Source organism: Rattus norvegicus, chromosome 2, assembly GCF_021556685.1.
Source record: "Rattus norvegicus strain SHRSP/BbbUtx chromosome 2, alternate assembly SHRSP_T2T, whole genome shotgun sequence".
NCBI lineage: Eukaryota > Metazoa > Chordata > Mammalia > Rodentia > Muridae > Rattus > Rattus norvegicus.
In genome coordinates this window covers 72937615-72964814 of record NC_141535.1, presented here as the reverse complement: position 1 = coordinate 72964814, position 27200 = coordinate 72937615, and the positions used below count along the sequence as shown (strand labels likewise).

The 27200-nt window shown below is 35.8% G+C and overlaps 1 protein-coding gene across 1 annotated transcript in view; it reads right to left on the bottom strand.

Moving 5' to 3' along the window:
- Cdh12 (cadherin 12) overlaps window positions 1-27200 on the bottom strand; it is a 1210919-nt gene that overhangs the window by 554987 nt on the left and 628732 nt on the right. The gene's annotated exons all lie outside the window — the stretch shown is intronic.

Here is a 27200-nt window from a genome sequence, read left to right as displayed (position 1 = left end):
CACTCAGACTTTCCTTTTCCATTTGAAGACATAAAAGGAAGGCAAAGTATTACCACAAAAGAAAGATATTAACAATCTATAAATTATACTTTCATTCATTTTCCTTAACAAATATTTTTTTCTTTTTTATTGACTATTTCATGTATTTACATTTATATAAATGTCATCCCCTTTCTTGGTTTCCCACTCACCCATCTTCCTTCTTCTGCTTCTGTGAGGATGCCCCCCTCCCACTCACCAACTCCCATGTCACCACCCCGGCATTCCCCTACACTGGGGAAATGAACCTTCAGAGGCCCAAGGGTATTTCCTCCTATTGATGCCAGACAATGTCATCCTCTGCTACATATGCAGCTGGAGCCATGACAAACACATACAAACAACATACATGCTAAGTTTCAAAAATTCCAAAACCAAGTTTATCTTTCTTAGAAATATATGTATGTTGTGGTAAAAATTAAAAATGAACATTTTCTACTAGTTCTCATGAGCAGGATCTGCTCACTACTCTGGCTGCTACTCTGCTACACTGTCCACAAGCCACCCTCTCCCAAATGTCTCCCTTTAGCCGCCCTCCTCAAGCAGTCTCCTAGATGGTAGTTACCACGTCTGGCGCACACACACACACACACACACACACACACACACACACAAACACACACACACTCACACCCCTTGTTGTTTGGGCCCTTGTGCATTCTCCCTCCCCTCAGGCAACAGAACCAGATCTGCAAGCTCCAACTGCCTCTGACTGAGCCATTTCTTTCACACACTGTCCTCTTTTAGCCCAGTCAAAGTTTCAGAAATTTGTACTTAATCAATTATATTTACATGTTAAATTCTTAATGTAAAAAACATCTACAAAACATCCACATAATAAACTTACAACCAATTGATAAGGATATAAACTGCACACCTAGGTAAGATAAATTTGCCTATAGAAATCTATCCCAGCTACCTCGGCAATTCAGGACCACTTGGGTCATTCTTCGCAGGCTCCATCTTGATTCTTGCCTCCTCTCCCTCCCTACAAAAACTTTGTCACTGCCTTATTCTTTTACTGTCCAGTCATGGGCTTGATCTAACTTGTGCCAGCCCTCACCTGTATAATGACATCAACCTACATATGTACATATGGATATTATAAAATCAGCTTTTCATACTGGTATACAATTTTTCCCAAGTGAAAATATGTTTTAAAGTATGTTAATAGATGAATTCATTTATGAAGCTTTTATGATAAAAACCTATAATACTAAATTGATATTAGCATTTTAGTTAGCTAAAAATTATAAATTATAAAAATGTTGAACACATGATATTTTTTGATTAAGAAATGTATAATCAATCTACATTCCTCCATAAAGACAAATATATGCATTTTCATATATATTCTTTTTTGTTAAATTTTGATAAAAATTATTTGAGAAAGGTTTTCATTAAATAAACTTAGCTAGCCTGAAATGCGTATTATAGATTAAGCTGACATTGAACTTACAGAGTTCTGATTGCCTCTGCCTTCTGAGAGCTAGAATTAAAGATATTGGCCACCATACCTGACCTTCGGTTAAAATAATAATTTTTTTCCAACCACAATCTTACTATACTTTTTTTATTCTTCCAAAAGTAGATAGTATACTATTAACATTTTTCATGAAGACAATTAAAATTAAATCAGAAATTTTGGAGATTATATAAGAATATATAATATTACTTATATCCAAATAATACTTAATCTTTACAGGGTTAGTTTTATTTAGGATGGACTGATATGGAGATAAAGTCTGGACTGCAAAATATGATTAAGTAAGAAGAAAAGAATAAATATTTAGAATCAACTATGAACTATGGTTATTTAATAAAGTCACAGTTTTAGATCTGCTTCAAGATTGATGACCTAACTAATCTGTTCTCGTTTGTTGTGTTTTGAGTACTAGCTATAGTACCTGTGGCTAAACAGACTTGATAAAAATTAGACAGTAGTTGCTTACCACCAAAATATGTAAGACACAACTGAACCTTTCGGGTTATTGTGACAGGCACGTTATTGCTGTAATACATTGGTGCCATGGCTGGGTCGGAATGCTGTTCTCCTCCCTCTTTGAAAAGTTACAAGGCAAATTCTGGTACCAAGACAGCTAGTGCACACAGTGAAGGCTTTTAGTTCAGACCTAGTTCAGATCCTCTGTGAAAGACTATTTTCTTTTATACTATATACACTTGTTTTACTCTGATTTTAATACAAGTTTATTTAAGTAAATGAACTGTCAATTACTTTATAGCATGCAAGTGTTTCAAAACTCCAAAAAATAGTAGATAAAATTTAATGGGTTCCTTTCATTCCCCAGCATCCTTTTTATTGTTCTCATATTATTGTTCGGGTATCTTGGATTAACTTGTTTCATGCTTATCTTCTTATTCCACCTATTCACCTGTTTCTGGTGAGAGCAAATAGTAACCATTCCATTGTTCAATTTGTAACAAAATACAAAGGGCTTTCTTTCCTCATTTCCTCTCTTCCTCTGTCCATTCCTCTCTCCTATATTTCTGTCTCGTTTCTTTTCTTCTTTCTTTCCTCCCCCCTTGTTCCTTTCCTTTTCCCCTTCCTTTGTGTACCTCTGTTCCTTACTCCCTAACTTCTATTTTTCTTCCTCTCTTCCTAACCTGCTTCTTTCCATTCACCCAGTTAACATCTGAACAATCATTTTCACATGTTGTTTTATTTGGCTAGGTAGACTAAGGCCTTTAGATCTACGTTAGAAGTTAGCTCAGTAGAATCCACTAGATTTCTATAGTTAGGCAATTTTCTTCTTGGCACACTTATACTACAATTTTCTATAATTTTAATAATGAGAGCACAGCACTAATTATCACAACGCAATTTTAAAACTTCTTGGTTTTTAAGTTGTGGGCTTACTAGATGTATTTTCTTGTGTTTAAGTAAAAGATCCTATAATGATTTGAGGATTCTGAGTGTCTAATGTAAGAACTGGCTACAGAATACAAAAGAAATATTCACGGGAAAATGATATGGTGCCTGTTGAATAAAGCATTGGCTTGTATAAACAACGGGCCATTTTCCTGTTGGATCCTTTGCCATTCTACTTAAGAGCAGCATAGAAGTATTTCTGGAGAATTAGATTTGCGGACTCTTTCTTTGCTCAGGAGTATGAAAAGGCATCAGGATTCAACACAGCAGAGCTACTTTCATTTAGGAGAGTGCTCTCAATGGGGTTACAAAACAAGGACCATTTATCTTTATTATGTAGTTTTTATTTTTTATCTGGACACCAAGAATTAGGTTCATGATTTCAAATGGATGAAACGCTTCCTATTTCGAGATGTTTCTTAGCCTTTTAATGTATATCATATTTTATAACGACAAGCCAACGTTACAATTTAATTGAATGTCTTCTAGGTGCAGGTAACATTTGTTCACTTAAAATGGATTAATTTCATCTCATAAAATTGTGATTCTATGTTTCTGGACCCATTTTAAACTCAGGACTATATCTATGAAAATATATGAATCATATATTATTAATAAGCATTTCCTGAGAAAATAATTCACAATTTATATCTTCATTTATAATTAAAGCATACAATTTATTACATTAATGACATAGGGTGAAAACACTTTGAGTGTTTTGCAAAGATGTCTGATTCTGATGCCATTAAGTTTCTGTATTCTGCTACTAATAGATTTAAGAAAAATACAAATAATTATGAAACCCATTATAAAGCATGATTAGCAGCAATTTAAACAAAATATTTTTAAAACAATGTTTTAAATCATTATTATTATTTTGTAGACTTAATGATTTTTTTTCTTCTTAGTTTGTTTGTTAGAAAGACAATTCCCTACACATAGAGACTTTGGATTGATTTTAATCTTAACAACAGGAGAAAAATCAAGCCTTTCTGGATTGAGGTGTGACTGTTCATTATGTGGACATGTTTAGGATCTCAAGGGACATTACTCTGGATGTCGTCAGTCCTCTGTATCTATTCACAGACAAAGGGAACTCAACTGACAGGCTAATCAAGGTAAGAAAGCACGTCAAATTTCAGATGTCCTAAGGCTAAATCCTTAAACTTGGGGAAGTCTACATTGTGTTAGAAATTCTAGTCAATAAAGGAAAACACAAATCATTTCCACGGTGAAAGATATTGGGGTGCCCCACTCACACAGTGATGCAGGAGCATGGTTCCCTCATCTAACAGAGATGGATTTTTCAAAAAATATTTTATACCAATCATTCCTTCCAGTCCCTGAAATTTTTACAGTACCCTGGGTAGATAAGCAAATGAAATATGTGAACAAATCAAACATTTAATAATAAGAAATCATAAAGAGATGCATTTTAAAAAATTTAGTGACCTATATATGTATATACATAATTTTAACATTTCTTAAGAAGTCACATTTTCATATTAATGAGATGGATGCACTTATTTATTTTATATAAATAATTTACTTTGAATACTTTGTACTCTAGGATGTAGCACATCTACAATATTTTCAGGATAATCGGTTTTTCTTTTTCTTTTGATCAGTACTTCTAAAGTCAGAATTCATGCAAACAGTACAAAATGCGAAATGAATGATGAGCAACATTTCCACTATTGTTGAAAATTCTAAGTAAATATAAAATTTATTTACTGACTGTAAAACAACTTTTCTCTTATATTATGAATATAAAAATTATAAAATTAGAGGACAAAAATGTTGAAATAATCAGATTTGTTGAACCTTACTTTCTTGTTCTCCACACAAAGTGTTTTACTGGCTACTTCCACCTAAGATTTAAAACGTTTGAAACTAAAACACAAATCTGCACTGAGATATAAAAATAACTGAAAGCCATTGTCCTTTATTGCTTTTGTCAAATTTGGTGAGGTTGCATTCTGAATAGGGGAAATCCTCAGTTGAGGCAAAATCGTACCATAGGTTTCTATGTACAAAACATTTTCCACCATAGGCAGAAGACAAGTAAGGTCAGTGAACTCCCTCCCTCCTGAAATCTGCCATTTATGAAAAGAAGGCCTAAGGATATGTGGCTTGACAATAGTAGGCTACTTTTAAAATTCCCCTAGTTACAAACAGAAATATCAAAGGTGATCAATATCATCTTCTATCTCTTCCAGCTGTTAACGCAACTTTAGGAGGAAAGTAGATGATTTGGAACCATGGCTTCATGTACTTTACATTCATTAATACAATCAAACTTTACAGGGAAGTTATTGAAATGGGAATATCAGAGGACCCCGTAGCTAAGAATTCCTATGTACTTCTGGAAAAGCGCAACATAAAGAGGAGGGCATACACACACATCCTACAATGCTTCTCCATATCAGCTTCATCCCACTCTCATCAATCGGTAATGTCTCTCTCAACTATTTAAGTTATAATTTGTATTTTAATACAATCTGTTTGGGGTGAGTATAATTGAAAGTGTTGGTAAGCAGGAAAGTGACCGCATCCTTATTTTTTTTAAGTTTGTGATTTTCTTGTTTCTTTTTTGTTATATTATTCTTATTATTTAAGACATTTTTAATTTAAATATGTTTTGAGCATATTTGATCTCCTCCAAGTTATTGCATATCCCTTTCATCTCCCTATCCAATTTGATGTTCTTTCTCATAAAATTTTCACGAATAAGAATTTTAAGTTTAACAACCAATTCTTTGGGATGGATAGTTTTATGTTAACTTGACACAAGCTAAAGTCATCTGAAAGGAGGGAAGTTCAATATAGCTATCTCCTTCTCTGCCAGAGCCTGTTAAATACTGATGTGGATGCTCAAAGCCAACCATAACTGAATATAGGGACCCCAATATAGGAGTTAGGAGAAGGACTGAAAGAGCTGAAGGGATTTGCAACCCCATAAGAAAAACAATACCAACTAGCCAGAGCTCCCAGGGACTAAACCACTGTGCAAAGTGTATACATGAACAGACCCATGGTTCCAGCTGCATATGTAGCAGAGGATGGCTTTATCTGACATCAATGGGAGGGGAGGTCCTTGGTCCTGTGAAGGCTGATTGCCCCAGTGTAGAGCAACACCAGGGCAGTGAGGTAGAAGTGGGTGGTTTGGGGAGCATCCTTATAGAATCAGGGGAGGAGAGATGGAATAAGGAATTTGCAAAGGGGAAACCTGGAAAGGGGATAATTTTGAAATTTAAATAAATAAAATATCCAAGGAAAGAAAACAAGAGAAAAGAAGAAGAAAAGGAAAGGAAAGGAAAGGAAAGGAAAGGAAAGGAAAGGAAAGGAAAGGAAAGGAAAGGAAAGGAAAGGAAAGGAAAGAAAGTGCATCCACAGGGGATTGAGCAGAGACTGAGGTTATGACCAACCAATAACTGGTCCAACTTGAGACCCATCCCATGGGAAAGTAACCAATCCCTAACACTATTAATAATTCTCTCTTATGCTTACATACAGGAGCTTGTCCTTTGAGAGGTTCAGCCCAGCAGCTGACTCAGTCAGATACAGATCCTATAGGCAAATGGTAAGGAAGCTTAAAGAGTCTTATGGAAGAATTGGAGGAAAGCAGGCCCAAAATGGGGATAAGAACGTCACAGGAAGAACAGCACAATCAACTAGACTGGACCCTGGGGGATCTCAAATTCTGAAAGACCAACTAAAGAACATACACAGGATTTACCTAGGTCTCCCTGCACATATCTAGCAGATATAAAGCTTGGTCTTCAAGTGGGTCCCGAACTACTGAAGTGGGGGCTATCCCAAAAGCAGTTGCCTCTCTTATAGCTGGGATGACTTGTCTGGCCTCAATGGGAGAGGAAGCACCTAGCCTCACCAAGAATTAAAGTGCCAGGGTTGGTGTGATACCCATTGGAGGGCACAGAGGAGAAGGGAAGGAGGTATGGGGAAATGATTGTGGGAGGCTGGAAGGCAGGTAGGAGTGGGATATAAAGTGAATAAATAAAAAATAAATTTAATTTAAAAAATGAAAATAAAGTGTCTCCATAAGATTAGTTTGGATGCAGGTTTGTAAGGCATTTTTTATATTAGAAATTGATTGGAGAGGGCAAAAAAATCATTGGGTATGGTGCCATCTTTTAGGCTGATGCTCCTGAGTATAGGAGAATGTCAGGGTGGGGAGGCAGAAAGGGGTGGGTGGTTTGTTGGGGGAAAACCCTCATAGAAGAAGGGCGAGAGGGGATAGGATTGGAGGTTTATGGATGGGAAACTGGGAAAGGAAATAATATTTGAAATATTAAAAAAATCTTATAAAAAACAAAAAGGAATAGAGATACTACTTTAAGCATATGCTATATATGTGTGATACTAGGCTATATTAGGATATATTATTCTCTGAATGGGTAAAAATTATAAATAAATTATTTCAATAATTTATTTAAGCTCAGACTGCTTTAATTTGAAGCCACCCTCATTTTCTTCTTTCTGTCAGAATGTAAAACCACTAGGGACAAGGACTGTGCTTGTCAATAGAACCCACAGCATTTAGAACACCAGTGTGCTGGACAGTTTTTATGTCAACTTGACACAAGCTAGTGTCATCTGAGAGGAGGCAACCTCAATGAGAAATTGCCTCCATAAGATCGGGCTCTAGGCAAGTCTGCAGGGCATTTTCCTAAATAGTTACTGATGGGGATGAGGGCCCATCCCACTGTAGGTGGTGCCATCTCTCTGCTGAAGTTCTGGGTTCTATAAGAAAGCAGGCTGAGCAAGCCATGAGGAACAAGCCCATAAGCAGCATTCATCCATGACATCTGCATCAGCTCTTCCTTCTAGGATCCAGCCCTAGTTGAGTTCCTGCCCTTACTTCTTTTAAGAATGAACAGTGATAAGGAATTGTAAGCCAAATAAACTGTTTCCTCAAAAAAAAAAAAAAAAAAAGGAAAGGAAAGGAAAAAGAAAGCAGGCTGAGCAGGCTAAGAGTAGCAAGCCAGCTTCTGGCTATTATAAATAAGGCTGAACACCCATAAAGAAGGGGAGGGGGAGGGGTTAGGGGGATGTTGGCCCGGAAACCAGGAAAGGGAATAACATCGAAATGTAAATAAGAAATACTCAAGTTAATAAAAAAAAAGTGTAGCAAGTCAGTAAGAAACATCCCCCCATGCCCTACATATCAGCTTCTGCCTCCTGGTTGGAGTCCTGTTTGTGTTTCTGTCCTGAGTTTTTTGATAATATTTGGTGACACAGAAATGTAAGCCAAATAAACCATTCCCTCCCTAGTTTGATTGTTGGTCATAATGTTTCATCCCATGAAAAGAAACCCTAGCTAAGACGTCCCCCCCAAAAAAGAAAAAAGCATAACACCTAAGGTTGAAAAAATCCTGTGGAGTCCATTACATATTGGCCAACTGAGATGACCAAACGTGAGGCCTGCCCTGGACTATTTAATGTTCACTAAGCTACTCTCCCTTAAAAAAATAAATAAAACTCAAGTTAACCACTCAAACCATAGTTCTAACAAAATATAATATTATGCTACACAAATTTTATACTTTTAGATACAGAGAAATGACAATAGAATTATTGTCTTTTGTGTAATTATGTCACTGTTTCTATTGCAGTAAACTCCTGGTGCATATGGTACAAACATTACAATTCATGACATACACTAGGCACTGCTTGGAGTGGAGGTTGTGGCAGGTAATGCTCTATGATGGTGTATGTCATGGCAATCCTATCAGCAAGGTGTTCTAGCAGGATATCATTAGGAAACATCAGTCAGAGGTCAAGGGAGCTGAGACTCATGGAAAAGGCAGAGAGAAGAAAACTATGGTCTCACCGTTTACACAACAGCAGGCTATGCAGAGTCATCTACAGGAACATCTAGGGTGCAAATCAAGCAAACATGCCAAATCCTGCTCTGTTAATGACAAACTCCAGAATTATCTGCATCTCCTAGATCTTCATTTTATACTGTTTTTTTGTCAAATATATATTTAGATATATTTTCTTCTGAGTATGATAACCTATCAAGTGAACGAAGTCCTATTATAATGTCCATGGTAAAGGTGAATGTATTGAGACAAAATAAGGTTATAAATGAGATAAGCTCACTTCAATGAATCTTATGTGAGGTTATTTCAATAATAAAATTCAAAGCTGTAAACTAGTACAGGCCTCTAATACGCAGTTTTCTATTCCACATTAGACATATGGATCGGTAATACTTTTTTCTTGAAGCTAGTACATGTATTTGAATTAAAATAAAAGATATGCTGTTCATGTGTTTATATAATCACTTAACTTTCACCCATTTAAAATGTAACACCCTTTTCCGTGAGTCATACAAAAATAGGCAGAAAGTCATGAGCTAGTTTCTCAACCAAGGTCTGTGCAAGTCACGATGTACACCATGTAATCTTATCCTCAAATAATTTATGGCATTTTGGAGGGGACATTTTGATGAATCTTGACTTATAATTATACATAATAGAATGACATAATTCATTAAAACATGAAAACATAATTTCTGTATTCTATAATCAAAATGTTTTAATTAAAAAATAAGTTTTTAAGTTAAGGACAAACTCAAAAACAAGACTTTCAATAAAATTGTAGTACGATTTTATATTTTCTTCATTAGTAAACTAATATATGTATGTGTATGCATGTGAATCAGTGTTCTTGTGTGTGCAAGATGAGTATTTCAGGCTGGAGGACAATGTTGGGCTTCATCTTTTATATACAATCTCCTTTTGGCCAGGAGCTCACCAATTAGACAACACTGTCTGGCCAGTATTTCCTTTCTTAGTGCTATGCTTGCTAATTTGTGACTTAATGCCCACTACTTTTTCATATCTCCTGGGTAACAATCTGAATAAGTGCATTGTGATTTCAAGGTAAGCATTTTATACGCTGAGCTAACTCCATAGTACCGGTATTTTGATGATGCTGTTAACCAAAATAATGATAGTAAATTAGTTCCATACTTTCAGAACATACGTAAGTTATTCAGTATATGCTATTTCATCCTCAGTATGGCAATTACTTGCCTTGTCTGCGATGTTTCTAGAGAAATATAAGTTTAATCCAAAGCATTTTTAAAAAATGAATATAGAAATAAAACCAAATATAACAAACATACATACCATACCTCTTTAATACTCTTTTGTTTTACTTCAGAAAAAGAGAGTTTAGTTGTGGTTTCAGGATAAATGAATATGTAACCATTCGTTTCATGTTCCCTGTATCTCTGTGGATAAATGAGGAATTTAAGACAATGATGGTAATTATTTAATACACTTGAAGTGACATTTATTCAGAAAGAGGTAACAGCTGTGCCACAAGCTCTTTAATATTTTCCTACTTAGTTTCTAGGAAATATAATTCTCCTTTTTTAAGAGAAGATTTTATCGATTGAACATTTTTTGAAGATAAATTGATAACCTTTCTTTTTGCCTCTTATTTGCCCTCTTAGGAATTACCTAGGGGAAAATAATGTCATTTGTTAATGTTAAAGAAGGATGTATGAATAGCAATACCAAGCAAGAATTCCTCAAAGAGTTTTATATAAAAGACAAAGAAAAAAGAATCTCACACAGCAAGCAGGCAAGTCACAGGAAGGTTTCCAATTATTATGAATTTCCTTTCTTTATTATAGTTAATTAGATATATTTCTTTAGAATATCAGCAAACACAGTTTGGAATGAAGGGAATATTCTTGATAGTGATACTACATATTTTCTTGATCTGTTATTTCAAATACAGTCTGATTTTACATGGTGTAAACTGGTAGATTCAAAGTATATCATGTTTATTTTTTATTATTGATGAATACTTATATTTCTCATCAAAATAAAACATGTTATTGAATAATCTCTCATAAAATCCATGATGCTGGACTTTTCCTAAATGCTCAAAAAAGCATTTGTGCACATCCTTTGATGACATTTTAGGAGCTTAACCATTTGTGGAAGTCCATAGACAAAGTAAACTGCTGTGTGTGTTTGATAGAGTGTGACAGAGCTTCATAAATAAAGAAGACATCCTTGTCCCTAGTTTCTCTAAAAGAAAAAAAATAGGCATAATATTGCTCATAAATGAATTTGGCTCAGATGTACTACCCAGCAAGGTAATCAAAGATTAATTTAGATGTTGCTGTGAAAGTATTTTATATATCAGATTAAAGCCTGTAATTAGTAGTCTTTAAATAGATTATCCAGGCAACTTTGAGTGGGATTGAGTGAGTTAGCTGAATGTTGCTCAGAGCACCAGAGAGGCTTTCCCTAAGGAAAAGGGAATTCTGTTTGAGCATACCTGTTACTTGCCTGCCCTATCTGGATGCCTTGTCTACAAATGTTGACCTATCTAAGACAGATCTGCTATTTCCATAAATAAATTACTCAGCCTCATTCCACGCATGTATGTATGTATGTATGTATGTATGTATGCATGTATCTATACCTGTATATATGCCGTTTGTGTGTGTTTATCTATTATCCCACTATGTCTTTTTTCCATATGATGCATCTGTTTGTTCATTTTATTAAACATTCAAACATTCTCTTCAATATTCCTAAAGGGAAAGTAAATCATTAATCATGGTAACATCAAATACACAATGGATTGCCAGCAACAATAGCAGAAGAAAAAGCTAAATACCTAGGGATCCAGAGTTAGACATGAAGCAGAATAAGGAATGAATACTGAGCATAGAATACTAATTAGCCACAATCCAGGGGGAGGGGTCATGGTGCTCTTGGACATCTTTACCAAAGTCTTCCTCCTCTTGCTTTCATCAATATTTTATAGCCATATGTGTCTGTGTTTAGGAGCAAGGACTCAAACCCCAGTGAGAAGCTCATACTGTGTAAGATGATCTTTCTTTGTTGTGTCTTTTCATTCTCTCTGTCCCTCATGCTTTATAGCTTATCATGTTAGGTGGTATTTTCCTGGTAGGATTAATCTAAGTTAACACAGTGTTTTAAACATAGCAGGGTTTTCCAAGTTAGTCACCAGAGAAAAAGAAAAGAAGTGAAAAGAAAAAAGGAAGAGCAAAGGAATCCTGCAGCTCCCTTACCACAGCAGTGGGCACCCAAGGAAAGGCCCATAGCAGTCTAGACAAATAATAAGAGACCCAGCTGATGGTAAGCAGACAGCAGTGGCACCTTCCTCAACAGCCTCCAAATATAATGCCTGATTACAATGATTACAAGGTGGAGTTTATCCTTCAGATGTATAATCAAAAACACGTGGCCAGCTTGTCTCTCCATTTCTGTTTTAATAACGAGGGAGCATACTGGAATATACATGCAGTAATTTGGGACAGAACATAAAATGCCCACAGCAAGTCATACAGCTCTTTCAATACCCAGAGCACATCGTATTGATTATTTTACTCTAAAATAAAACAAAATATACAGTAAATAAATAAATAAATGTATGCTAATTATAAGCAAGAAAGTGTGAAGGGGTACCAGGGTCCCTGATCTTTACTGTCTTTGAATATATTGTGCTATCCTTTCAAATACAAATAATACTTCACTTGTAGACTTTTGTAATCTTTATTAACTTGAGTATTTCTTATTTACATTTCGATTGTTATTCCCCTTCCCAGTTTCTGGGTCGACATCCCCCTAACCCCTCCCCCTCCCCTTCTATGGGTTTCTCCTCCCCATCCTTCCCCCATTACCACCCTCCCCCCAACAATCATGTTCACTAGGTGTTCAGTCTTGGCAGGACTAAGGGCTTCCCCTTCCACTGGTGCTCTTACAAGGCTATTCATTGCAACCTATGCAGTTGGAGCCCAGATAATATTCAGACAGTGTTTTTATAATACCATGCAAATTGTCATTCTGTCCAGGAACTTGTATCTACGAACATGGCTCTCTGGCAAGAGCTAATATTCAAAGTCCTTGTAGGTCTATATGATTCAGTCAGGATGACAGTATGATCAGCTTAAAATACAGCTCTTATTTCACACCTTTAGTCCAATAAACAATAAAGTTAAGCTTCATTTGTAGAAGTGTTGTACCTTGCTCACGAGCCAAAAAGACAAACCAGGAGCTGAATCTTATGCAATCATATTAGAGTCTCTATAACAAACTTGAGTTTGGGTTTACACATTGCCGTCCCACAGGACAATTTTGTGAAGCAGTCCCTGAACTCTCATCAGGACAAGGTTTGATAGAAAATGGAACCAAGTGATGTGGGGTCCATCCTGGCAAGAATCTAATTGAGTAATCTATTACTCAAGACTCTACTACAGCAAGACTGTAATCTATTACAGCAAGACTGTATACAATCACAAATGGTCTGAAAGTACATCAGAAGCAGACTAATCTTTGATTAACTGTTGCTAGGAATTAGCTATGGAGTAACTGTGACCATGAACCTTGGGTTCTTCCTGGTACTTGGTTGAGGCTTGGGTTTGGCTGCTGGTCAAGCTCTCCTTTTCTTGTTTGTTTTTGTTTTGTTTTGTTTTGTTTTGTTTTGTTTCCTTTGTTTTGTTTTGTTTTTTAAGATGGAGGCTGGTCCCAAGATAGAGGAGGATTGACCTCTCAGAAAAAAAGCAGCCATATTTGAAAGTGATATCAAATTTAGGGTTAGACAGACTATTCAGAGAAAGATTTGACAGAATATGTACGAGATAGGATATGCCCATCTTGCATGAGAACAGCACAAGAAGGAAAGCTTACTTTAGAGAGAAAGAGAAGGTGAAATGTACATGGCAGTTTTAGTGGGATACTTTTACAGAGACAGAGTGCGGACAGAACAAGCTCTATGCCAGTGAAGACAGAATGAACTAGAGACTGATAAGGAGTCAGATGGATTAGAACATGTTGCCAAAGTGAGTATGAGGCTAAGCACAGCAATTGAGGCAAGATTTTATGGAGGCTAAAAGTTTCCAGGACTAGACATAGCAATAGTTAGTACAGAGAAGGAAACACTCTGGACTCAGCCCAAGTCATATATTCACACAGCTTGGGTATGGCTCTCATCTCATCACTTCATCAGACAATAAAAAAGACATTTGCATAATATTATTTTAGTTTTTATTTTATGCTGTTTAACATATCTAAGTAGACTGGTTAGCTCTAAATATCAACTTTATACAACTTACAACTAACTGTGAAAAGATTTTCAATTGAAGAATAGTCTAAATCTGCCCTGTGGTCATTTCCGTAGAGTTTCCACTTGATTGATTTTTGATGTAGACATAGGCCATTATGTAAGCTTTCTGAATGTAAGCAGTATGCGCAGATATATTTTTCTTTGTCTGTGACTGTTAATGCGGTTGAGAGTAAGTTTATTTTCTGTTTTGTTCCTGACTGTCAATGTGATATGACTAGGTGCTTGAGCTCCTGCCTTGACTTCCTAAAAATGATAAGAGAGTAACTTGGAATCCCAAGCCAAGTAAACTCTTTTCTCTCCTAGGTTGATATTGATGAAGTTGTTATAAAGTAACAACAGAAATGAAACTAATACATTACTTTAATCCAAACCAAGAAAATTAAGATAATAGTGAAATGACACTCAATTGCTTTATCCTCAATTCACGAGGAAAGAAACAAATTGTTGAGATTTGATTTTTTTGATATGTATTGCAATAATAAGTACTAGCCCCCAGGCCTGGTTGATCCCAGGAGGGGAGAGTCTACATAAACTCAAGTAACATGCCCAAGTGATGTAACCTTTTACCCCAAGTTATCTCTGATTGGTGAATAAAGATGTCTGCAGCTGATAGCTGGACAGCAGAGAAACAGGTGAGGTCTTAGGTTCCCAGGCTTGAGGTCAGGACAGACACTGGGGAGAAGAAGGAGAAAGAAAGAGGAGACGACACAATGGGGTAAGAGTCTTAAAATAATAGCCAGGTAAGCTGGCAGATTGAAGTTAAGGGCAGCCCAGACAACACATGGCAATTTACATTGTCTGGAAAATAGAATCTAATAGCATAAAGGGTAGATATCTTTCCAGCATTAGCACCGACTAAGGCTTACTATAAATAAAAAAGGTTGTGTTTTTCTTTTATCTGGATACCGAGCAGTCAACAGTCAGATAGGAACCCCAGATTGAGATTAAATATTTCAGCAACAAGAAGAGATGTCCAGAAATCTAGACCTTTTGTGATTTGCACCCAGCTCAAATCTACTTTTGAAATCTTGATGTAATAGAGAAAGCAAAGTACATGTGGTAAGCCAATGTGAGCAGAGGATCATCTGGACAGCTAAGTCACACAAAGGCTAAAGATTCAAATGGAAATATCATACTAGGCAAACATGTACCAAATAAATAATATTTTGAAGTACAGTATGTTAACAATGATTGTATTTTTGACATATGAATAGTGATTTGCTAAAGAATTATTTTGCTTGGCCCTGAGGGCCTTTCTTGGTGTTTTAAAAAAGCTGACTAGCTTACCATCTTCATGGTAAAACTTTGGAGAATGTTACCTTGAAAGGTTCAATTTAGGATCTTTGAGACTATTTCCTGAGAAATGGGATGCTTCAGTGAAAGAGAGCTTTGACATAAATATTTGTAATACACACTTTTTAATATGTTCAAAGCCCTGGCAAACTTCAAAGATACAGAAACAAAACCTTTGGGAAGGTTCAACCCCTAGTCATCTAATTACCTGTTTCTTTCATGTCCAGTCTTAACATTGAAGTACCCAGAATGGTCCAATTAAGCAACATCTGGCATGAAGACCCTTTTCCTAGATGACAGCAGATTAAGGTGCTTGAATTTAAGCTGTTCCTTTAACATTTTTTTCATAATTAAAAAGAATATCATTGTGTAAATGACAAAAGGATGGAATATAACATTATTGTAATTCCAAATATTTCAGTCTTTGCAAGAAATGTATGTTTAAATATTGCTAGAGCAGTTTCAATCTTTGGTCTATTATTTTATAGCTGAAAATTTTGGGTGAATGATTTTAAAATTTGTAATGTTCAGACAGAATGACATCTGTATTTGAGATTCTTATAATGCTGTAATAAAACAATAATAACACCATTGAATCAGTATAAATGTATCTAAATCTTCCTCTGCATTTTTACAATGATTTGGCTAAAAAAAAAAGAAAAAAAACTAAGTTAAAATATATTTAAAATTATAACACTCTACCATTGACCATTAAAGTTTTCTGTTTTAAAAGTACTAGCAACATTTTCTCAATGATAGTGCTTATTATAATCTGCATCAATTAATGCAGTTTTAGTAAATGATTATTAAATAAAGTAGAAAAAATATAAAAATATTAAAAAGATCACAAACAACTTTATGATGTGTCCCCATTTCCTAACTCAAACTTTGAACTGTAGTATGAATGTAAGATGCATATTTAATATGAAGGTTTTTAAAATTTTAAAAATTAAAAATGGGTAAGTTTATCTTTGTAAGTGAATATTTTACCTTTTAGTTTCAAACTTTGAATGGATGAACCAACTTCTCCTTTTAGAAAACTATGAATCATTTACTTTGCTGATGTCTGTTCCTCATTATGTGTATTTTTATCATGACTTTGAGGAATTTTACTCTGCACCCATTAATGAAAACATAAGCATGATTCTAATTAGCCTGTGTGTGCCCTAGAAATGCATAAATCCTTTCATTAGGTATGAGAGATGAATTCTGTTCTCCACCTCTAAATGCCAAATTTATTATATTCTTGGGGGAAAGTTATTCTTTCTTCTAATTAAAATTATACACTCCATAATGAACAAGACATAATTAAAGATAAAATAATCATAAAAACCTTGCTTCTCAATAATATATACATATATATTACTATTTTCACAACTATTTAGAATTTCTTAACTTGTCTGTTTATAAAAGGGATGTAACCCTTAAATTGAGTAGAATTTTTATGTTTGCTCCAATAAATTTATAAATTAAAACCCTTGTATTTTGGAAACATTCTCTATCCTGACTCCAGTCCATTCTTACCGATTCTCCACATGTCATCTTATTTTTCTTTTAGTGTATTCTGAATAATATATTGGTTTTCTTCTCTTTTCCTTTTTTCCTTTTCCTTTGCTATTTCCTACTTTGTTCTCCTAATTAATTTATTATGGCACCATCTCTTTGCATTCCCTTAAATGATGATGAATACTTCTGCCCATTTTTTACTAGCATTGTATCACCTTTGGGATAAAATATATATTCAAATGACTTATGTTAATTTTTCCTGCATTAGCAAATGAGCAAACAAAGAAGCTGAAAAACTCCTTGAATTCAAGTTTTAGAAAGTAAAAACATCTTAGAATGAATGTTCATTATTCATTCATTTGTACAAGGAGCAGGCACCATGATGTTTGAAGCACAAAAATCATACATGTTTGTGTAGCTTATATACGCATGTATTTACACATGTTTATATCACTTACTTAGCTTAGATGGTTTCTGCAAATTCCATAGGTTTTTCAAATACATTTTGTTTTTTTTTTATTAACTTGAGTATTTCTTATATACATTTCAAATACATTTTGTATCACACAACTTGTATTATTAATTTGGGCTGTACTAGTATTAATACCTATTGATTAAAACTTGGCTTGAAATATTTTATTAGAAATTGAAAAAACTGTTTGAAAAACAAATGTTTTTTTAAAGAGCAATACCTGAATTCAATTTGCTGATAACTTTAATATATACACATGTATGCATGATACACACATGCATAAGCACACACATGCATAAGCACACACATACACGCATACACACACACAGAGAGAGAGAGAGAGAGAGAGCATAATTATCATTTGTAAAATCCTGTTCATTTCAAAGTTGAAAAGCAAACACTAAAACAAGTCTCTGAGAATTGTATAAAGAAGTCCTATTTTTCTCTCCCTTCTTGCTATCATGCAGTTCTTAAAAGTATATGCTACATTTTTCTTTTCACTATCCTCAGTATTGTGTAATGTGCTCATGAGAAAATAGTTTCAGACCAAGCAGGCCTCTTTTGCTTCCAAACACCTATGACACAAAACAAGACATAACAGTCTGAGATGTGAGAGACTCCTGGAGGGATGCTGTACTCACAGGATGCACATTTTTTTCTTTCTCCTCTCACTCTGTTGAAAGAAATGAGCAAAAAGCTTTCTTATTACCTGTGTTTAGACTTATAATGGATGAAGAGAAGAAAACAGATACAAAATTACTTAAAATGGCAGATTAGAGTGGTATTATGTCACTTCAAATAACCTCACCTTTTTATAAAGACAGTGCAGACAAAGTATAAAAAAGTGATTATATTTTTATGGAACAGTTGATACTTTTAAGTTACATATGAATGTCCACCCTACATTGTTAAAATGTAAAATTCATTCCTTTCTACTCTTTTCAGATTTTATTTTAATATATAACATTAAATATCAAATTTCTGAAATTTAACAATACGGTAAGACATCAACATTTTGTATTAGTGATTAGTGATTACAATAAAAATCTGGAATGAAACAACATTTATTTTTCAAATTTGTTCCAGATTCTGCTACGGAGATTTTAAGCAAAGATTATAGAGAATTTATGAAGTATATTTATGGTTTACTTAGTTCTTTTAATGATTTTTTCTTTTTAATTTAATGAATGTTAACCAAACTGCTCATAATAAATTTTATAGTTTACATTCCTCATGAGATTAAATGAAAAAGATATGTAGCACCATTTAAGCAGCACATAAGGGAAATGCTATGGGTAAAAAACTGTTCAGTTGGTAACAAAAGATGCATATGAAATCTAATTTGATGAAGTAATTCTTCTTTTGAAAGTTATTGTTCAGTATCAAATAAGATTCTTTTATAAAAAATCAGAAAATATACTGTTATTAAATCTCTTAAATTAAACATAGAATATCACAAAATATTAAATCATTAAATAGATAGCAAAGCACAATTTCCTTTTGCTACTGAAATTAAAGTGGTCATGCCATTGATCATAAGTAATTTATATATCCATATAGGGATTTAGTTCTGATAGAGGGGATGAAATGTGGGGTAACACCGTTAACACCATGAGAGAAAAATGCGTGTTTATTAGAGAAGGGGGTACATACATAAAAATAGTTCAGAAACAAATTTATCTTATGTAAGTTCTGAATGATGATACTTATAGTCTCCCATAAAATTTTAAACACAATGTATAAGATCAGACACATACAAATCATTAATGGCTACTGCATACATACTACAATTTGAAAAAGTTACTATAATTCATTATGTGCTACACCATTTTTGTAGGATTTGTTTCATTTCATGCATGTGATACTGTGATGTAATGTATAGAAAGGAATGATTGTCTTATTTCTACAATTTTAATCATGAAAATTTTTGTGCTTTACTCCCGGAATGAAACATCAGGTCCTTTTTATTATGTAGTTAGTAGATCTTTCTTTTATCTTATCAGAGGTTTGGGGTAAATTTCATGTTAACATGTTTAAAAGGGGGATTGTAATTTGTTTTGTAAAATATGATAAGGAGACAAGTTTTTAAAACTCCCACCTGCCGAATACCAATCCCCTTCGGCCTAGTCCTTTCTGCTGGAACATACTGCTAATTAGTCTGCTCCCTGGAAGACGCTATGTTTCCAGACATACCAGAGGATCCACTGCACTCAGCCTTTGGTAAGAACCCCCACCTGCAAAGTGCCACAGATGTTCCTGGAGGCCAGTGGACTCAGGTACTCACAATCCCCCCGAACCCCACCCGCCAAATACCAATCCCCTTCTGCCTGGTCCTTTCTGTGGGGACAGACTGCTAGCAAGTCTGATCCCTCGAAGAAGCTATATCTTCAGACATAACAGAGGACCCGCTGCACTCAGAACATTTGATATCCTATCTTGAAGCATAACAGAAAAACCACTGCACTCAAAAGATTTGATTCCACATCCTGAGGCATCCCAGGAGATCGACTACACCCAGGGCATCTGATGCCACAATTGGAGACATCCCAGGAGATCCACTGCACTGAGGACACCGCAGCTTGAAGGCACCTCAGGAGTTACTCTGTATACAGGGCAACTAGGCTACTGACATCACAGTCTGAAGCCTTCCCAAGGGCTCTGAGGCAGGCAGGGCAACTGACCCAAAAGACTGAAAGCCTCCCTGGAGTGTGGCTGCACACAGGAAACAGAAACTACAGTTCATTGACCCCTTTCCGCCTCAGAGAACAGCTAATCACAGGACAACAGTGTGACTGCTCCTCTGAAGACCCAACAGTATGAAGCCCTCCCAGGAGATCTCTTTCAGCCAGGGCAACAAATCAGCAGTTTCTCTGCCCTTCTGAATACCATCCAGTTGGAAGGCTCCACAGGAGGTCTGCTACAGCCAGGGCCACAGGCCTACCAGGATACCTGTTGCAACCCAGGGACAAAAGAGAGAGACTCCAGGCACTGTCATTCAGACCAGCAAACACTAGGGATAACCTGATGGTGACAGGCAAACACAAGACTATAAGCAATAGAAGCAAATACATGTGGGTATCATCAGAACGCAGTTCCCCCTCCACAGCAAGCGCTGAATACACCAACACACCTGAAAATCAGGAAGCTGACATAAAATTCTATCTCATGAAGATAATAGAGTCCTTTAAGAAGGATATAAATAGCTCAATGAAAGAAATCCAGGAAAACACAGGTACACAGGTGGGGTAGAACCCCTTAAAGAGGAAACAAATAAATCCCTTAAAGAAATACAGGAAAACACAATCAAACAGGTGAAAGAATTACATAAAGCGGTCCGTGACCTAAAAGTGGAAGTAGAAGCAATAAAGAAAACACAAATGGAGGCAAACCAGGAAATGGAAAACCTAGGAAAGAGGTCAGGAATTACAGAAGTATCACCACAGAATACAAGTGATGGAAGAAAGAATCTCAGGTGTAGAAGATATGGTGGAAGAAATTGACACAACAGTCAAAGAAAATTCAAAAATGAAAACCTCGTAAGAAAATTCAGGACACAATAAAAAAGTCAAATCTAAGAATAATTTGAATAGAGGAGAATAAAGATTCCCAGCTCAAAAGACCTGAACATGTCTTCAACAAAATCATAGAAGAAAACAACCCCAACATAAAGAAATAGATGGTCGTAATCATATAAGAAGCCTGCAAAATACCAAATAAACGGGACCAGAAAAGAAAATCCTCTTGTCACATAATAGTCATAACATTAAGTGCACATAACAAAGAGAGAATATTAATAGCTGCAAAAAAAACTGGGCCAAGTAACATACAAATGCAGACATATCAGAATCATACCAGGCTTCTCAAAAGAGACTGCGAAAGCCAGAAGAGCCTGGTCAGATGTCATGAAGACTCTAAGAGAACACAAATTCCAGCCCAGGTTACTATACCCAGCAAAACTCTCAATCAGCATAGATGGAGAAACCAAAATATGCCAGGACAAAACCAATTCAAACATTATCTGTCTACCAATCCAGCCCTACAGAGGATCCTAGAAAGAAAACTCCAATACAAGGGAGATTCATAAACCAAAGGAAAGAGAAGATATAAAGCATCTTACAACAAAGTCAAAAGAAGAGAACCACAAACACATAAAGCTACCTACAAAAACAAATATAACAGGAAACAAAAATAATCTGTCTTTAATATATCTCAATAATAATTTACTAAACTCACATATAAAATGACATAAGCTAACAGATTGGATATGCAAAGAAGATCCAGGTATTGCTGCTTACAAGAAACACACCACAACAACAAAGACAGCCATTATCTCAGAGTAAAAGGATGGAAAAAGTTCTTCCAAGCAAACAGTATCAGAAAACAAGCTGTAGTTGCCATCCTAATAAACAAAAAAATAGACATTCAACAAAAAGTTGTCAAGTGTAATTAGGAAGGACATTTAATATTTTTCAAAAGGAAAATCCACCAAGAGAATGTCTCAATTCTGAACAACTATACCCCAAATGCAAGGGTAACCACATTCATAAAAGAAATTTTACTAAAGCTCAAAACACTCATCAAATCCCACACAGTAATAGTGGGAAACTTCAAAACCCCATTCTCACCAATGGACAGGTCATGTAAACAGAAACTAAACAGAGACACAGTGAAAATAAAAAAGGTTCTGAACCAAATGGATTTAACAGATATTTACAGAATATTTCACTCTAAAACAAAAGAATACAACTTCTTTTCAGCACCTCAAGGTACCTTCTCCATAGTATTGGTCACAAAACAACCCTCAACCAATACAAGAAGATTGAAATAATCTCATGCACCCTATCAGACCACCATGGCCTAAATCTGGTGATCAGTAACAGCAAACACAACAGAAAACCAACATGCATGTGAAAAGTGAACAACTCTCTACTCAGTGATAATTTGGTCAAGGATGAAAGAAAGAAAGAAATTAAAGACTTCCTGGAATTTAATGAAAATGTTGATATTTCATACCCAAACCTATGGGACACAATGAAAACAGTGCTAAGACGGAAATTCATAGAACTAAGTGAACTGGTAAAGAAGCTGGAGAGATCTTATACTAGCAACTTAACAGCACATGTGAGAACTCTAGAACAAAAAGAAGCAAAGTCATCCAATAGGAGTAGATGGCAGGAAATAGTCAAACTCAGGGCTAAAATCAACCAAATAGAAACAAAAAGAACTGTAAAAGGAATCAGGAAAACAAAGCTGCTTCTTTGAGGGAATCAACAAAACAGATAAACCCCCTAGTCAAAATAATTAAAGGACCCAGAAGCAATATCCAAATTAATAAAATCAGAAATAAAATGGGAGACACAACAGAAATGGAAGAAATTTTAAAAATCATCAGATCTTACTACAAACCTATAATCAACAAAACTGGGAAATCTAGATTAAATGGATAGTTTTCTAGACAGATTCCACATACCAAAGTTAAATCAAGAGCAATTTTCTGAAAATTTTCTGAACAGGCCCATATCCAATAAGGAAATAGAAGTCATTAAAAACTTCCCAAACAAAAAAAGCCCAAGGCCAGATGGATTAAATTCAGAATTCTACCAGACATCCAAAGAAGACCTGATACCAATATTCCTCAAACTATTCAATAAAATAAAACAGAAATTCATTCTATGAAGCTACAATTACTCTGATACCTAAATCACAAAAGGACCATACCAGTAAAGAGAACTTCAGACCAATCTTGCTTATGAATATTAATACAAAAATACTCACACCAAATTCTTGCAAATACAAGAACACATTAAAACCATCATTCACTACAATCAAGTAGGCTTTATCCTGGGGATGAAAGGTTGGTTCAATATAGGAAAATCCATTAACATAATCCATCATATAAAAATACTCAAAGAAAAAAATCACATGATCATCTCCTTAGATGCTGAAAAAGCATTTGAGAAAATACAACATCCCTTCATATTAAAAGTATTGGAGAGATCAGGAATTCAAGGCCTATACCTAAATATAATAACAGCAATTTGCTGCAAACCAAGAGCCAATATCAAATTAAATGGAAAGATACTTGAAGCAATCCCACTACAATCTGGGACAACAAGGATGCCACTCTTCCCATATCTATTAAATATAGTACTCGAAGTGCTAGCTAGAACAATAAGACAACAAAAAGAGATCAAGGGGATACAAATTGGAAAAGACAAATTAAAGTATCACTATTTGCCGATGATATGATTTTATACATAAGTGACGCAAAAAAATTCTACCAGAGAGATTCTCCCGCTGATAAACAACTTCAGCAAAGTGGCCAGATATAAAATTAACTCAAATAAATCAATACCTTTCCTTTATACTAATGATAATCAGACTGAGAAAGAAATGAGGGAAACAATTCCCTCATAATAGCCATATATAGTATAAAATACCTTGGGGGTAACTCTAACTAAACAAGTGAAGTCCTTTATGATAAGAAGTTTAAGTCTCTTAAGAAAGAAATCAAAGAAGATCTCAGAAAATGGAGAGGTCTCCCATGCTCATGGATTGGCAGAACTAACAGTAAAAGTGGTCATCCTACCAAAGCCAATCTACAAATTCAATGCAATCCCTACCCAAATTCCAACACAATTCTTCAAAGACATGGAAAGAGCAATTCTCAAATTCATCTGAAGAGGCAAAAAACCCAGAATAGCAAAAACAATTATTAGCAATAAAAGAACAGCTAAGAGATCACCATCCCTGACCTTAAGCTCTACACACAGAGCAATAGTGAGAAAAATTGCCTGGTATTGGTACAGAGACAAACAGATTGATCAATGGAATAGAATTGAAGACCCAGAAACAAAATCACACACTTGATCTTTTACAAAGAAACAAAAAATATACAATAGAAAAAAGAAATCATTTTCAATACATGGTGCTGTTCTAACTGGATGCCTATATGTAGAAAAATAAAAATAGACCCATATTTGTCACCACGGACAAAGCTCAAGTCCAAGTGGATCAAGGACCTCCACATAAAAACAGATACACTGAATCTAATAGAAGAGAAAGTGGGAAAGAGTCTCAACCTCATTGGCACACCCAGAAAATTCCTAAACAGAACTACAACGTCTCATGTCTAAGATCAAGAATTAAAAAATTGGACCTCCTGAAACTAGAAAGCTTCTGTAAGGCAAAGGTCACAATCAGTAAGACAAATCAGCATCCTACAGATTGGGAAAAACTTCACTAACCACATATCTGATAGAGAGCTAATATCCAAAATATATAAAGAACTCCAGAAGCAAATGCCCCCCAAAAAACCCAATCAAAAAAGTGGGATATAGAAATAAACTGAGAGTTCACAATAGAAGAATCTCAAATAGGTTAGAAGCACCTAAAGAAATCTTCAAAGTCCTTAGTGATCAGAGAAACGCAAATCAAAATGAACCTGAGATTCCACCTTACACAAGTAAGAATGGCTAAAATCATAACCTCAGGTGACCATACATGTTGGCAAGGATGTGGAGAAAGAGGAACACTTCTCCATTGCTGGTGGGATTGCAAACTGGTACAACCCCTCTGGAAATCAATTTGGAGGTTCTTCAGAAAATTGGAAATAGACCTACCTAAAGATTCAGTAATACTACTCTTAGGTATATTTCCAAAGATGCCCCAACATGCCACAGAAGCACAGGTTCCATTTTGTTGATAGCGACTTTATTTGTGATAGGCAGAAGCTGGAAACAACCCGGATGTCCCAGGACAGAGGAATGGATATAGAAAATGTGGTTCATTTACACAATGGAATACTATTCAACTATTAAGAATGAGGACATCCTGAGTTTTGCAGGTAAATGGATGGAACTAGAAAATGTCATCCTGAGTGAGGTAACTCAGACTCATAAGGACATGCACAGTATGTTCTCACTAATAAGTGGATACTAGCCCCAAAAAACAAAAAAACAAACAAACAAAAAAACCCAAAAAAACCAATTACCCAAGACTCCCAGCAGAATACCCAAGATATAGTTCACAGAAATCAAAGAGATAAACAAGCTGAAGGGCCAAAGTGATGATGCCTCAGTTCCTTCTGGGAGGGAGAAGAAAGCAACCACAAGGAGTTAGGGGGGACAGGGGAGGAAAAGTGCATGGAGGTCGAGGGAGAGGGGAACATGATCTGGTATTGGGTGGTAGAAAATGACTGAAGCCCTGAGGGCCAGCAGAAAGAATGGAAACAGGCAACCTCAGGAGGAAGGAGGTTGGGAAGACCCTTTTATAATGTACTAGAGACCAGGTAAGTGGGGGACTCTCAGGACTCAAAAAGAAAGGCGCTACAGTGGGGAGAGGGAACTTATTAAATACACCTCCAGCAGAAAGACAGGGCATCAAGTGAGAGATGAGGTTGCTCTATAGCCAAAGCTCTGACCCATAATTCTTCCTGTCTGAAATAAATGCAGGGATGGAAATGGAGAAGAACCTGAGGAAAAGAAGGTCCAGCGACAGGCTCAAAGTGGGATCTAGCGCATGTTTGGGGGCGGGGCAAGATCTGACACCATTACTGAAGCTATGGGGTGTCAACAAAAAGATACCTACCATGACTGCTCTACAAAAAAAACAAAGAAGCAGCTGAAAGAATCAAATACAGATACGTGCACCCCACCAATGAACAGGAGCTGCTGACCCCTCTGGTTGAATTAGGAAAAAGCTGGAGGAAGCTGAGGAGGAGGGCAACCCTGTAGGAGGACCAGCAGTCTCAATTAACCTGGACCCCTGAGATCTCTCAAACACTGAATCACCAACCAGACAGCATATACCAGCTGAGATGAGTCTTCCAACACATATTAAGCAGAGGATTCCCATATCTGGTTCAGTCAGAGAAACGTACCAAACCCTCAAGAGACTGGAGGCCCCAGGAAGATTAGAGGTCGTGTGGGGTGGGTAGGTTGGGGACATCCTTGTGAAGACAGAGGGGGCCGGGACAAGTTCGGGGCAGTGGGCGCGGAGAAGGTATGGGTTGTGGAACCCTGGGGGGCATGGATCTGGAGGGGAATAAAATCTGAGGTGTAAAAATAAATATGATATTTGTGATTGTAATGCTAAATGGAAACCTTACTCATGCACAACTCCCTGAGTGTTCTTAGCAAATCCTTGCTTCTTAGCTTGTTCCTAAGTCCAGTAAACTAGCAGCAGCATCCCATGCCAACAGTTCACTAATAAAACTGTCATCAGTAAGTCAGTGTTACTGCTTTTTTACTGTTTGACATAAAAATAAAACAATATTAATGTGAGTGATCAAACACCAAATGCCATTTCTTCAGAGTCAGAATTGTGTTTTATAGAGAGTCTCCAAAGGTACAGTATTTTTTGAACAAGAGAAACAGCAACATTTTATCAGTGTCGGGGCTATATTTTTGATAGTGAATGATATAAGGTTGGACAAGGGAAACAAGATAAGGCCTATAAATTCCAGGACAGCACAGAAACGTGACTTGTACTTCATCAAAGTGTAGTCGGTACACAATTGCTTGACACTCGTCTGTACCACAACCACAGTGAGTTCAAGCTGGGATGAACCCTCAGTGCCAAGAGCGTTATCTCTAATGAATCACTTGTTATTAAGCATATGTCAATCATTTGAACTTGTTTTTTATTTTTTATTTTTTTATTGTTCTTTTTTTTCGAACATAGTATTTCATTTTATTTTTATTTTTAATTATTTTTTGGATACTTTTTATTCACATTTAAAAAAAATATCTTCCCCTTTCCTTGTTTCCTGTCCATAAACTCCCTACCCCTTTCTCCCTCCCCCTTCTTCTATGAGGGTATTTCCCACCCATCCACCCACCCCTTCACACC